The sequence below is a fragment of the Urocitellus parryii genome, chromosome 11 (genome assembly GCF_045843805.1).
Source record: "Urocitellus parryii isolate mUroPar1 chromosome 11, mUroPar1.hap1, whole genome shotgun sequence".
Classification (NCBI taxonomy): domain Eukaryota; kingdom Metazoa; phylum Chordata; class Mammalia; order Rodentia; family Sciuridae; genus Urocitellus; species Urocitellus parryii.
Genome location: NC_135541.1, coordinates 32,633,917 through 32,648,895, shown reverse-complemented (window position 1 = coordinate 32,648,895; position 14,979 = coordinate 32,633,917). Strand labels below are relative to the sequence as shown.

The window sequence follows — 14,979 nt, the reverse complement described above, 5'->3', positions numbered from 1 at the left end:
TTTACTTCTGAAAGACGATGGTGGCCTTTCCAAATTTTTCACTCAAATATGATTTTGACATAATCCTGGGAATGTTCCTAGTCTGGCTACAGACCCTCAGGTGTTTAATAAGTCACCAAGGCTCTGAATAGACAGGGATATCTTAGTCTTTTGCCTGCTGACCATATAGCCTCTACTCACCAAACCTGAATCTCTCACGTACCTTTGCAAATACATATAAGCACATACTAGGAGGGGGCATGGATTGAGGTTGGCCCTGCATCCTGTGCTCTTTCTTCCTTTTGTGGTCCAACCAGCATCAGGTTGGGCTTCCTAGCTCTGGATAGGTAGGCATAGCATAGAGCCATCACTCTATATGGCTAGGCTGGGATTCTTGTGACCAAAGCTATTGGGAGAACCCAAACTCACCAGCATGGGAAGGGACCAACTTGATCCAGACACATGCATACATAGAATAGGGGTCCAAAGAGCCATGGGATTAATACTAATATACCCTTTCACTTAGGCAGCATGTCTCAATTTACACATGGAATGATAGAAAATTATTTTCTTGAATCTTCTCCAGAATCCATACCTATTTGAGACACAAAGAAACCAAAGTTTAGAGTAGCTGAGTCACTTTCCAAGTTTATTCTGATACCCTAGATGGCAAAGTAAGGTAATAAACTGGGTATTTTGACTCCATGGAGTGACTGGAGTATGTTAAGTTCTTTGCATCCACAATCTCATTTAATTATAGGCCAGCCAAGTCAAATTAGTTCCCTTTTAAGTGGACAGGGGATTCATTAACTTAACTGAATACTACCCTGGTGATTAGAGATCCCTAGGGGCAGGAATTAGTAGCATTCAACAATGTCTCCTGTGGGAGAGGGCCACTAGTCTCTAGCTCTCATGAAAACTTGGACAAACACTCTCTAATATCATTTCTTCCCCATTGCCACAACTTCTATTCAAGTATTATGCACCTCCTAGAATAGTCCAGGTTCTCATTTCCAGGCTTTTTCACATGTTAGTCCCTCAGCCTTGAATGACTTCCATAACATTTGTATCCTAACCCCCTGTGAGGTCATCCCCTGATCCCTCCTTCCCCAAACATTTGCACATCTGTGCTCTCACAGTGGTTTGTGCAAACCTCCATAATAGCATGTATCATATTATACACACACACACACTCATCATCATCATCATCATCATCATCATCATCATCTGAAATCCTTTATTGGAAGATCATTGCTATTTACCAAACAGAAGACTTAGACCCCCTTGACTGGGGACCCCTCTGCCCAGTGGAGGGCAGATCTGGTGACCTCTGCCACTCCCTAGACCCCTGGGCCTTTGGCATAATGTTGACAGTTTTGGGGATGCTGTAGGCAGGGAAACCCTTGACTCAAAACAGAGACTCGGATTAGCACTGGGAAACAGGGCAATGAAAGAGGAAGGCGGGGCAGACCCCTGGAATCGTGGGGACCAGCAAAAGTAGAGGAAGCCAGGGGATGGAGACATAGTATCTATTTTTTTTTCTGTAAAGGGGAGCATATATGTCTGCAGGCAGGTGGTGGGGAAGGGGTAACATTGCCTGGGGTGGGTCATGCACTGACATCTTTCTCATCACCCAGCTTGGGAACTTCCAGCAATTGGTCCCTAGACCTGGCTCTTCCCCATCCTTGGCCTCGCTGGACTTGTAGTTGGGGACCCAGAGGCCAGAGTCAATGCAACACTGCATGTGGTACTTCTCATCAGTAGGGACCATCTCGCTGATGGAATCTTGGAGCATCTGCACATCCTTCATTTCAAACCTCTTTTGAAGTTCCTCAGGGAGGGACTCATAGACCTCTATGAGGTCCAGGCCACCAGGCTTGTGCTCTTCTGCCTCATCCTTCATGGTCTTCTCAATGAGAAGCTTGGCACCACCCCACAGGCGCTCCTTGAAACCCTTCAGCTCTTCATTAAAGCCTTCCATATACTAGCAGTCAGCCATCTTAATCTTAGTGAATGACTGTCTGAAGCAGGCATGGGGGTCCACCTTCAGACTCTTGGCTAGCTCCAGGATAAACTGCAAGACAGTGGTCTGGTGGGCCACCTACTCCATCAGTGCACACTTTTCCTCCATCTCTAGGTCAGTGCACCAGATAACCAAGTAGTGGCTGTCTGCTCACAAACCAAGTGGACATTGTCTGACGGGTATTTCTAGCTGTCTTCCCAGCGGCAGAGAATTCCAAAGTGCTTGATCTGTTTCTCGTACTTCCGCCACAAAGGTTTTGTGTTTCTGCTTCCTCACTTCTTTCAAATCCTCGTCTGCCTTCTCAGGCTTGGTCTTGACCATGCTCTTGCTGAAGCCATCTTTGCTGAGCATGTCCACATTCCAGGGAATGCTCTTTTCCTTCTTGCGCCTCTCCTCCAGCCTCTGCTCCCAGCTCTGCTCCTCCTTGCGCAGTTGCTGTGCCTTAGTCTGCAGTCACTCCAACTCCACCTGGTCACATTCAGCCACCTCCAGCTCCTTCAGGTTCCGTTGGCACTTGGCCCCCCTGTGCCTGCAATCGTGGCAACCCCTGTCCAGCTCCTCCTTCTCCTTCTGGAACTGCTCCATGTATTCTACCTGGCTGCTGGTGCCACCAGCAGAAGAGGCTGGCCAAGTCAATGCTGGGGTGCTTCTCATCCTCATTGTCAGACATTTCGATGTGGTCCCACACACGGTAGTCTTGTCTAGCCGGCCCAGCCTGCTCTAGCTCTGGTAGCAGAGGCCATAGCAGTGCTGGAGATTTGGGCTGCAGAGCCCCACCCCTTCTGCTTCCATTCCCTTATTGTATTATAATATCTTTTTTTCTTCACTATATTGTGTGCACTGTATGGGCAGAATTAATCTAAGATTAATTGGCACTCAAATATTTGTTCAGGCAAGAATGCTTGCATGAAGAAGCCTCTTTCAAGACTCTTGCAAAAGTTTCCAGGTGCCAGAGCTTGAAAACTATTAATTGAAGAGACCAGGTCTCATAATCCACTAGGGAAATGGACTAATCCACTAGAGTTATGGACCAGCAAGGTGGGGGGGGGGCAAGTTTTCTTCCTTTCTTTAGATGTATGATCACTTTCTTGCCTGAGTGACCATCTGGTTAAAAATTACTTCTGCCTTTAATTATACCTCATACAACAGACATTTAATCCTAATCTCATTCCCACAAATGCCCTTCATAGGCATCTCTGTGAGCTTCTTTTTAGGTTGACTTTACAGAGGAAAATCTGGCTGTTCAACCACAAAGGATCGTCTTGGATCTGATCAAGTCACTTCAGATCTTGCCTGTCCATCCAAAGAGTGTCAGTGCAGCAACTATTTCAAAGTTGCTTCCTTCTCCCAATTTACACACAACCTTCTCATCACTCAACCACTACTAACCTAACAAAAGCATTTATCTGTAACCCAGGGGGCAAATTCCACAAATCAACAGAACTGGCCACATTTCTGTCTTCTCTCCCTCTCCCTCTCTTCCTCTCCCCATACACACACACACACACACACACACTGCAGCTCCTCAATGAGTGGATAAAATCTTTCCATGTTTTATTTAGTTTGAGCAGCTGATGCCAGAACAAAGGTAATGAAATATATCAATTACATTAAAGATGTTTTAGAAAACCAGGATTTGCTTTCAGAAAGAAAGCATATCTGACTCTGAGCCGAGTTGATAGCAACAGGCAGATGATTAACAGCAAATAACATTAGCGTTGTAATTAGAACTTCCTTGAACTCTTAACCCATCTGCGTCTCTGATTTCTAGAACCATACAGTGAAGAACAAGATGATCTTTTTTTCTTTTTATTTCTTGATCTAGCTGAATGTTCAGAATATATTCTTTCTCAAATAAATATTACTAATCGCTGTCATTTACTGGCCAATGACTGTGTGCCAGATGCTCTACAGGTTCTAAGGATATAAGAATTGATATATCATGGACTCAACCCTTGAGTACGTAAATAAAATTTACTTCTCTCAAAGGTCCTATCTGGAAGGAATTATTGTCTCTTTTTTGTAGATGAGGAAACTGAGAGTGAAGTGACTTGTTGAAATCCACTCAGCTGGTAATCTAAGCACAGATTCAAAATTAGTTCCATCTGACTCCTGTCAGTGTTCTCCCTAGTGTGCCACAGTGCTCTACAAATGACCATTATTGTCATTATCTTGATAATTTACCCACACTGGTTGACTCTCCATTATTCCAACTCACAGTTCTGTTCAATGGCAGAAGAAAGAAGGAAAGAGAAAAATGAGATTGAATAATAGGTCAAGTACTCTGCCTGGCTGTTCCAAAAATTATCATTATCATTAAAATAGCACCTGGATTCCCAACCAAAATAGCTGACAGGCTGAGCCAGTGATGGGGAAATCAAGCCGTTATTCAGTATATATGTTAGCAAGCAAATGGTGCCAGGAGGTCTGGACTCAAAAAATACCTACATTTAACCTCATCCCATCCAATTCTCCCTGGAAACTCCCTGAGGCAAATATGTTCACAAAAGAGGAGAAGTAAGTTATCATTATTAGCTAGGACTTTGGCTCCAAATCCCAGTGTGGAATGCCACAGACCTGAACTGATATAAAACCAGATTTCTTTTATCCCAAGCTAGTGAAGCTCAAATGGTCTAGAAACAATACAGTTCCTAAGCCTTCTGTTTCCCCAGCTCCCTAGCCTGAGCCTTGACTTCAAGATCAAACTGCCCCAAATGTCCCCATCAAAGCCAGAGGAAAAAGATCGAAAGAGTCCACACAAGGAAGGTTAGTAACTATAGTGCTGGGATCTAACTCACTTGCTTCTGCTCCATGACCAGTTTGTGATCCGTTCCCACAGAGGCTTCAAAAGCAGTAAACACACAAAGCCTGACCCATGAGAAGCAAAGCAAAACCTTATTCATAGATGGAACTTTGAGCCCAAACCCTAGTGCAGAGAGCTCTGGAGCCAGGCTGTGGATCTGGTGAAGATAACATATGGAGCTTCTATCATTGAGCCCAGGCTCCCTTCAGATGAGGCCAGCCTCCTTCTTGGCACCTATAATCTTTTTCCTCTTCTCTTAAACCTCAGTCAAGAATCCAGAACTCCCTGATGCATACACTTGTTAGTCTAGACTTCTAGAATAACCAGCTTGATTTTCCCTTTACTGAGTTCTGCTCATACTTTGTTTTCAAGCCAGTTCATCTCCCAAGCTTGCCTGTGTCTCTCTAAAACAATCTGACACTATCTCTTCTTTACATATCTATTTCTTTTTCTCCTTCAGCAGACATTATCTTCTTTTAGAAACCTTCACTGATCCATTCTTTCTTCTTCATACCTCACTCTGCCTCCAGTCTAGGTTAGGTGATTCTTCTGTACTTCCATAGCACCCTTGGTATCAATCTCTTACAAATACAAATTTGTATTTGCTTGAATGAATGTTTCTGCCCAAGAATCTTTAAAGGCCAGAAATGTTTCTAATTCATCTCTATTTCCCCAGTGTTTATCCAAGGATCTGGCAGAACAGTAAGATTTGATGAATTAATAAATTAAGAAATTATTGAATTTGTCCACTCCAGTACAGTATAACCCAGGAAGGAGAAAAAATAAGAACATCTGATCCAGAGTTTTTATTATAAATTAAGATCAAGGTCCTAATGTGCTGCCTATTTCGGTTCTTCCTGACCCATAACCACTGAAATTTCTATTCATTCAAAAACCATACTTACCCTCTTCCTCCTAGTCTAGCACATATTCCTACTGTTTTAAGACCTGTTTTCTGACTCCAGTTTTGTAGCTGTCACTGGACAAATTCTGCTCTGACTCATCCCCTGGAAACATCTGTCCTTTTTGATGCCCCCAAAGGCAATTCACACCTATCACAGGGTCCACACAAAAAGGCTCACACTTATTATCTGTGTTGACCTAAATGGTTGTCTCCTTTCATTTTCTTTGACCATGCTGTCCTGGCTTCCAAATAGACCTTTCTGAGTTTGCCTTTCTGCCTGGGCTTCCAAGTTATCTCCAACAGTTACCCAATCCCTGTGTAAGATGTTGCCAAAGGACTCCTTATTTTTCATCTCCTCTTTTAATGCCTGTGAGCCATGATCAGATGGACCTTCTTTGCACATTGCTGTATCAACCTCTCTAGAAGGAATCTATAAATTCAGATCCCACCTGTACTCCAAATGTCCCATAGGACACAATATAATGTTCCCTTAACACAAGATAAGTCCCTCAAAGGAACTCTCCAGGAGAAGGCTGAACCTAAACTAGAAACCAAAGTTGTCAGGAGAGGGAAGAATTATGAAGATGATCTTAACTAGGAACCAAAATATCAGAACAGAAATCAGAGAAGAATGGAATTTAAGGGAGGTTAAAAAAAAAAAAAACTAGATCAAATTTTCAAGAGCAGGAAGAACTGGAACAAGTTGTCCAAGTTGAGTTTGAAATAAATCAAGAAAGGTAGAGAAAGGATCCGATCATGTACAAGGATAGACCAGAATATTTGAATTTGGTAGAATCAAAAATTAGGAAGCTACAAAACTGTGCAAGAACACAGAGAGGGCGCCAAACTGGGATTCAGGAGACCTGAATCTGAGGTCATGGCTTTATCACAAGAGGGCGGTGCAACTTGGGGCAACTCTCTTTCCAAATCTGCCCCCACAAAAGTTGTATACAAGGGGTTAGGAGTGCAACCCATGGCAAAATACTTGTCTAGGATGTGTGAGGAACTGGAGAAAAAAAAAGTTGTATGTCAATGTTTAGTGGTCATAAAAGTGTCTCCCAGACCTTGGACCCCATGGCACATGTGAATTGGCCTGAAGAATTTGAGTTTTTCCTCATCTAGCATCCACCTCACTTTCTCCACCCCAAACTGCTAAGGATCAGAGCTCTGAAGGGTCACCTATTGTATCCCATCTGTTGGCGACACAGCCAGGAAGAAAGCTCCTGCCACATGTGCTCTGGTTTATTCCTGATACTTTCCAGAGAACTGGGACTGGGGAATGGGGAGGGAGGAGAGGCCTCCATGCAGGATCAGTTACAAGCATTGTTGTCCTGTTCCATATGAGGGGACTGGACCCAAGCTCAGCAAACAATCAGCATGTGGAGAAACCTGGGCTTTATACCAACTAGCATCCTCCAAAGGTCAAATTAGAGAATTAGAATTTAAAAGAGAAACAAATAAAATGAACTGAGCGAGTAGCTCTGGTCTGATTGCCTCAAATGGATAGGGAGGCCACATCTCTGCCCTTTGTATTAGTCAGTATTGGCTGGACCAGGCTTTTGGAACAGATAATTTCAAAATTTCAGTAGCTCATCACAGTAAATAAAGTTCATTTATTCGTTGCATACTAACAAATTTTCCAAAGCTGAAATTTTGGAAAAAATAATAAAAATAGTTTCCAAGCTATGTGGTAGCTGCTTTAATCTCAGCTACTCCGGAGGTTGAGGTAGGAGGAAAGGAAGTTTGAGACCAGTCTGGGAAACTTAGTGACACCCTGTCTCAAAATTTAAAAAATAAATAAATAAGTAAAGTTCTGAAGCTGTAGCTCAGGGGTATAGAACTTGCCTAGCAAGCATGAGGCCCTGAGTTCAACCCAGTATGGAAAAAAAAAAACAACTTATATTACTGATATTAACTCAGTAGCTATTATGTACCCAGGATTATTCTATACACTATGCACAAATTATCCCCTTTTGAACACATGAATATATCAAGGCTAGAGAGGTGAAGTGATTTGACTGAAGTTACACAACCAACAAATAGTAGAACTGGGATTATACCCCAAGATCATCTAGCATCAAGACCTGTGCTTTTTCCTTATTCCACACTGTCTCTGAAAGGGGAACCTGAAAAGTGTTCCTTCTCCTGAGCACTATCAATCAGATACTTCTTCTACAGAAGAGGAAGAAAAAGAAATCATCTAACAGATGGTCTAAGCAAGACATTTTACAGAAATTATTTGTGTTATTCTTTCAGTTTGTCTATTGTTGGTAGTGAAGACTACTCACTGCATGGCCATCTATTGTATACTTGTCTCACCAGACCACAAACACCTCAAGGACAGCAACCATGAGTCCCTAGTGACCAGCATCAAGCATGACAGAATTCTAAAAAAAAAAAAAAAGAAAAAAAAAAAGTTTGTTGAGTTCATGCATGTATTCATTTTTTCTTTAACAGAATTTGGAGGAATCTTCAGATGTATGGTTAAAATCAGACCATAAAATCCCCAAGAGAAAAGTCTACCTTCTATAGATTCTTATAGTTTATATATTTAACGTATTAACAGGCATAAATTAGCTTTTCTACCACCCTCTATCGATTAAGAAGTGAACTCCCCTGTTCACCACCCAGAATAAAGTCCAAGAAGCAGGGAGGAAATGAATTTGAGAAATATTTGAAAAGATGAAAAATGAAGTATTCCTGATCAACAGGATGTCAGAGGTAAGGGAAGAAACATGTAAAAAGTATAAGAATACCTATCTTCAGATATTATATAGGCCCTGGGGAGTGATATGGAGTATAAGCAGAGCTGTAACTGAGGCTTCCCCAGGCTACCCCAGTATGTGGTCACAAATGGGTCTCATGTACAATAATCAATTGTGATTTGCTGCCTTGTGCTCCTGCCTGCTAATGCAGGACTCTGGCTTCCTTCAAAGTCTTGCTGTTTTAGTCATCTTTTTTGCTGCTGTGACTAAGAGACCAAACCAGAACAACTGTAGAGGAGGAAAAGTTTATTTGGGGGCTCACAGTTTCAGAGGTCTCAGTCCATAGGCAGCTGGCTCCACTCCTCCATTGACTGAAGTTACATAACCAACAAATAGCAGAACTGGGATTGTACCCCAAAGTCATCTAGCATCAAGGCCTATTCTATTTCCTTAATCCACACTGTCTCTGAAAGGGGAACTTGAGGTGAAGCTGAACATCATGGCAGTAGAGTGGTGGAGGAAAGCTGCTCATATGATAATCAGAAAGCAGAGAAAGAGAGAGACTCTACTTTCCATATACCAAATATATACCCCAAAGGCACAGCCCCAGGGACCCAGCTCCTCCAGCCACATTCTACCTGCCTTCAGTTACCACTCAATTAATCTCTATCAGGGGATTAACTCACTGATTGTGTTAAGGCTGTCATAACACAATAATTTCTCCTCTAAATCTTCATGAATTGTCTCACACATGAGCTTTTGGGAGACACCTCACCTCCGAACCATAACACTTGCTCAGTTATTTCTTGAAGTCTCCAAGTGGCATGGCAGGTGCTCTCACAGAGGATGAGATAAACTTCCACAGAGTATGTACCACATTGCTTCTTTCTTGCTCAGCCCCTCCTGTGAGGGTCCTTACTTCTGACATTTGAGACTGCCACACTGTACTCAGGGCTCCCTAGGTCCACAGGGAGAAATCCTATGATCCAGCCAAGTGCTCTGCCTGTTTATTATGTCCAGCTGCCAGAATAAGAAATAACACAGCAGCCAAACCCGTACCCCTTTCAATCTAGAAATGGGATAAGTGTTCATTTCCCTCACTCTGTATTCACAGCATTGTGATTCTTTGAGAAGTGACTTCTATCTGCAGCCTCCCTTTCCCTGGTGCTAAAAAATGAGTCCATAGGACTGGTCTAGGAAACTACCTCAAGATCAGACATCCCACTACCATTCTCCTCCTTCCCTAAAGTACAGATAGTGCATAATCCCTTTGTGCTAATTTTGTCCTCCAAGGATCTTCATGTGAACAAAGTCTTGCAAGGAGTCCTCCCCAACAATCCTTCATTATCTAGGCTAAAGCTGGGACCCAACCTCAAAAGAATAAATATAATACCTCCATTTTTGTTTCTGGAATCATGTCTTTCAAAACACACATCTGATATTTTTCTCTAGATGCATTTATTGAGCACCAGCCATGCTCCAAACATCATTGAAAGAGCTTTTTGTGCAGCCCAAATGTAGTCCTCACCTCACCCCTATGGTGTAGGTATTATTAATACCTTCTACAGATCTGGGGAGGGAAAGTGCCTGACCATGGCTGACCAGCTCTGGCACATTCATTCATTCATCCAGGGCTTGGCCTTTATCCTGATGTGCTGACAGCAGCCTCTTCCTGGATCCCATGCTCTTTTGTTTATTGCCTCCCCTGATTACCAGTTTCACCTCACACTCTCAATTTTCCTTTCATGCTTCATCCACTAGTTATGACACCCAACACATCTTCCCAGTTGTGATCTCAGCCTTTCTGAACAAAGTTTGGTTTTCTCTTCTCTACTCTTCCATTGGCAAAAACACAGGCTTATGCCTACTTCCCCTTGGGACTCTCCTCTGTCCCTGCCTCATGAGTGAAATTTACACCTGACTTTCTATGGCCATGAAAGTGAGATCTGACAGTCCCTTTATAAACCACTTGGCCTTGGGAAATATCTTAACATCTCAGTTCAGGACTTTGATTTAGTTGACTGCAAACCAAGAGTGGTAATACCTGTCTTGGAGGTTTACTGTGGGAAATAAATAAGACAAAGTATTTAAATAAATAAGGCAAAGTTTATAATGGTGCTTGATATATAGAAAATGTATAGTAAACAGTGCTCAAAAAGAACTGATGTTTACTAAACACTCATCACCTGCTCTACTAAATGCTTTATAGGGCTCATCTCATTTAATTTTCCTCTCAATCATGTGCTACAGGCACCATTAATATTCCATTTTACAGATGGAAGAACTGATACCAAAATAGGTTAAAGGATTTACCTACCCACAGTCTCAAATGGCAGATTTAGGATTTGAAGCAGATACTTCTATTTAGTGACTCACTGTCTTATATTGCTTGGCACAAAGCAGACCCTCTACAAATAGGGTTGTGAGCTGTTGCTAAAGGAATATGGTAAATGAATGCATTTTGCTTTGCTTCCTTTGGGTCATTCATTATCTCAGACACCAGCTGTCTATCCCAAGTCTTGCCCAGTGACCTTCTCAGCCTCTAAAGGAGACAAAGAAGATGTGGCAGTTTCCTATACCCCCAGCAGCCCTGCCCAGCCCACTCTTTGGCTGAGTTCCTTGGCCAAGAACAGTTATGTGGAGAGATACTTTCACAACTCAGAGGTTGCCAATAGAGTACTCCTGCAGAGCCAGGGCCTTTTGCCAAGCAACTTCCCCTGCCCTTCTGATATGCAGATGTGTGCAAGAATCCTGCACATCTGCACAGGGAATATCCAAAAGCTGTGACTTGGCTGGAAAGAAGGAAAATGTGACTGTCAGCTCCATAGGAATGGCTGTTCCTTAGGGGCCAGGCAGGAGATTATAGCAGAGCATGGCCTGGAACGGTCAGCCCCAAAGCCTTCCTCCTCAGAATCAGCTCCTTTGCCTCTGGCATTTTAAAAGTTTCTTTTTCTCATACTGAATGGCAAAAGAAGTCAGAGAAAAAGGAATTCATCAGGGCATCTTGAGTTCACTGCTGCTTTTGGTGACTGAGCCCTGGGCTGGGACAAAGAAAGAGCACAGTTAAGATTAAAGGACATGGGGGTTCAACTCAGGGAAAAGGCTAACTTGGTGGAAGGGATAAGGTTATTGCCTTCAATCACTATAGGAATATCTTAGGGAAGAAAAAAACAGGACAAGAACAAGGATCAATGCAGAAACATTAGAAGTGGGGATGTTGCAAAATATGAGTGGCTATTGCCCCAAGTCAAAATTGCCCACCAGTGGGATCAGCTGCTCTGAGAAGTAGTGAGTTTTCTGTCCATGTTGGAGGGCAAGGGTACCAAACCACTGCTTTTTGGAAGAAGAGAATGCTGTAGCAGGGCCTCACACACCAGATGAGAGGTCGCACATCTTTGATTTAAAACAGGGGGCATATACAGGCTACTAAGAGGCCAGGAATTTGCATTTCCAAGGTTATGAAGAAAGGCATGTAGTTGTGTGTATAGGCGTCCAAGATGTAAAAGATGTGATTATTTGCGGAACCTAATCTCATACCTCCCCATTCTTGCTGAACTGAATATTGCAAAAATATTCTCATTTGTATTTGGAATAGTATGTTTCTAAGCAATCATAGTTCTGAATACTCATTCCAACCAGGAGACGACCTGAATATTGAATAGAATAAAAATGTATATATTAGATTACTTATTCAAATGCCTATCTGGCAGTTTGGATAGAATTAAGCAATAGTCCAATCTGGCTGTTGTTTTATGCATGGGATGTCAAAGCTAAACAGCCCTTAGAGAATATTCTCTCATTCTTTCTCTGCACAGAGTCTTACCATTCTGTTCTATTCACAGATGGGGAAACAGGCTGAGAGAGGGGACTATACAGTGTGGGGATGGGAGAGTAGGTCCCAGTAGCTACCATTTGTGGCTAGGCAAGCTAATATTATCCTGGTTGGACAAAAGAAGCAACTGAGGCTTAGTATGATTAAGGAGCTTTTGCAGAGTCACACAGTTAGTAAATGGCAGTTTCTGCATTGCAAGCCACTTCTTTTGCACTGCCTCACTGGGTCAGAGAGTGCGTTTTTCCTTCCATGTCACCTGAAGACTATCTGCAAGGATGTTCAGCTATGAAATGTTTGGAATTGATGATAACCCTGATCTACAGTTGAGGATATCCCCATGAATATATGGAACTGCTTTTTCGATTACCCAAACTAAGGATTCTACCACACAGTACTCTACCCTACATGTTCTAATTGCTCCATGATAGCAAGCAAGAATATCTTGTTCTGCATTTACTATAACAAAAGACAATAATTCAAATTTGTCTTTTGAAATAAACCCCAAGAAGTCCTTTCAATAGAAATGTTTCCAGCTGGGTCTGGTGTCGCACACCTATAATCCCAGTGGCTTGGGAGGCTGAGGCAGGAGGATCACAAGTTTAAAGCCAGCCTCAGCAAAAGCAAGGCACTAAACAACTCAGTGAGACCCTGTCTCTAAATAAAATACAAAATAGGGTTGAGGATGTGGCTCAGTGGTTGAGTGCTCCTCAGTTCAATCCCCAGTACTCCCTACCTCCCCACAAAAAGAAAGAAAATGCCTGCTCAGAACTTTCCTTGGGTATCATTTCTAAGAAAACTTCCCTGAACACCCCCTATCCCAGGCCCCAGAGCACTTATCATATAGTATTTTCATTGCATATGGAATATTCTTCCCATTAAATCATGAGTATTTTTAGTCTAAAACCACCTCAGCATGGGGTCTGGTACCTAGCAGGTGTCTGGGAGGGTTTGCTGAGCAAATGGATGGATACTTTACTAACATCACTCTAAGGTGATCTTAAAATAAGACTGAGTAGAAACTCAAGAGGGAGGGTATTTTCTTCTCTCCCCACCCAGAGTTTGTTAATCTCTGACAATCAAAGAGGATCTGTCAAGCCCTGAAACTTAGCATGATGCTTCCATCCCCACTAAACAGTAACTGAAATCTAGAACAAAACCTCTGAGCTTCCTGTGGTTTTTGCCAGTGCTGGGAAAGAAGAAAACATGTGTTTCCACTCAGACTCAAATCTTACTTCATATCACCAGACAATTCTAAAGTCACTTCAGCATTCTCCCCCCAGTATCATCCTTACTTTCCTCCCTCTCCAGTCCCCCAGGGTCCTAACCCCTCTGGGAGGCCTTACCCAGCCAGGTAGCCCACCTTGATGTCTTCCTCCCAGCTCCTCTTTCTTACTTAAGGCACTTCCTGTCCTGCTTATCAGATGCTGCTTGTTACTGCCAGTTATGAATGGTCAGGGTGGGTGAGGAGATGTAAATGAACAGAGCATAGGCTCTGAATTCAGAGAGATTTAGGAGTAAATCCCAGGTTGACCAGTGGAAGAAATACAAGCCCTTGGAACATTTACTTAACCCGAGGCATTAAAATGGGGAGTGGGTATAAACTTTCTTCTCAGGATTCTTGGGGTATGTCTGGGGACCCTGATGATTGATGGCCTTTTCTGCAGAGCTAGGAACCTCTTGCTTTATCTTCAAATAACTCCATGATGAAACATCATGGCAGGGTTTCTCATATGGAAGTCATTTGATTGAACATGTCTTTTACAAAGAAAACTTTGACTATGGCACAGAGAGTCAATTGAAGAAGAGACAGTAGAGGAGAGAAATCAGGTAAGAGACCTTAGAGGGATGGTCATCGTTTGGCAGAGTAGAGGGGCCATTTGTCGAAGTCTGGAGTTGGAGAGAGTAACAGCCCAAACAAAGAAGGTAATGAGGAATAATAACAGCTAATGATCATGAGTTCCTACTCTGAGCCAGAAATTATGCTAACAGTTTATAGGGATTATTTTACTGAATCTTGTTAACAGCCTGAGATTTTAAATCTCCATTTTACAGATGAGAAAACTGAGACATTGAGAGATTATATAAATTACCCAAAATTATATATTAAGTAAGAAAATAGGATCCTAGACTGAACACTCTCTCTCCAGTGCCTAGATACATAACCCCCAGACTATCTCGCAACTGAAACAAAAATTGGAGAAGAGCCATTTAGATGGTGAAATTGACAGGACTTATTAAAAGATTAGCTGTAGTTAGTGAGGAAGGAAGCGGGTAGAACATAGGATGAGTCTCAGGTTTCCTTCCCAAGATTTACAGCTCCCGATAGGCAGAGCCAGATTTTAACCCAATTTAGTCTAATGCCAAGGGACTTTTCATAGCCTCAAAAATTTCACCTCAGAGCTTGGTGTTCTAGGAACAATGGATAACATGAGAATTTCATAATTCTTTTGTTTCAACCATTATACCAGGACTAGATTTCCTTAAGATATTGACAGTATAGGCTTCTTCACAGAGAAGCTTAGTATCAATTATAAAGAAAAATAGACAAGAAAATGCATTTGATAGCTTTGCTTCTTTTGTGCCAAACAAATGCAAAAGAGGATTCCTACCCCAGCAGCAAAGAAGGACAGAATATCATTGCAGCCAAAGGTAGACTGGGGTGAGCTCGAGCCCTTTCCTGTGCCTTTCTCCAGCTCTTCTCCCTGCCAGGCTGGGCTGGATACCAGAGATGGT

At 42.5% G+C, this 14,979-nt stretch overlaps 1 protein-coding gene and 1 pseudogene across 1 annotated transcript in view; one reads left to right on the top strand and one right to left on the bottom strand.

Moving 5' to 3' along the window:
- Agbl4 (AGBL carboxypeptidase 4) overlaps nucleotides 1-14,979 on the top strand; it is a 1,188,963-nt gene that overhangs the window by 912,471 nt on the left and 261,513 nt on the right. The window lies entirely within an intron of this gene.
- On the bottom strand, nucleotides 1,587-6,112 carry LOC113177287 (hsp90 co-chaperone Cdc37 pseudogene; annotated as a pseudogene).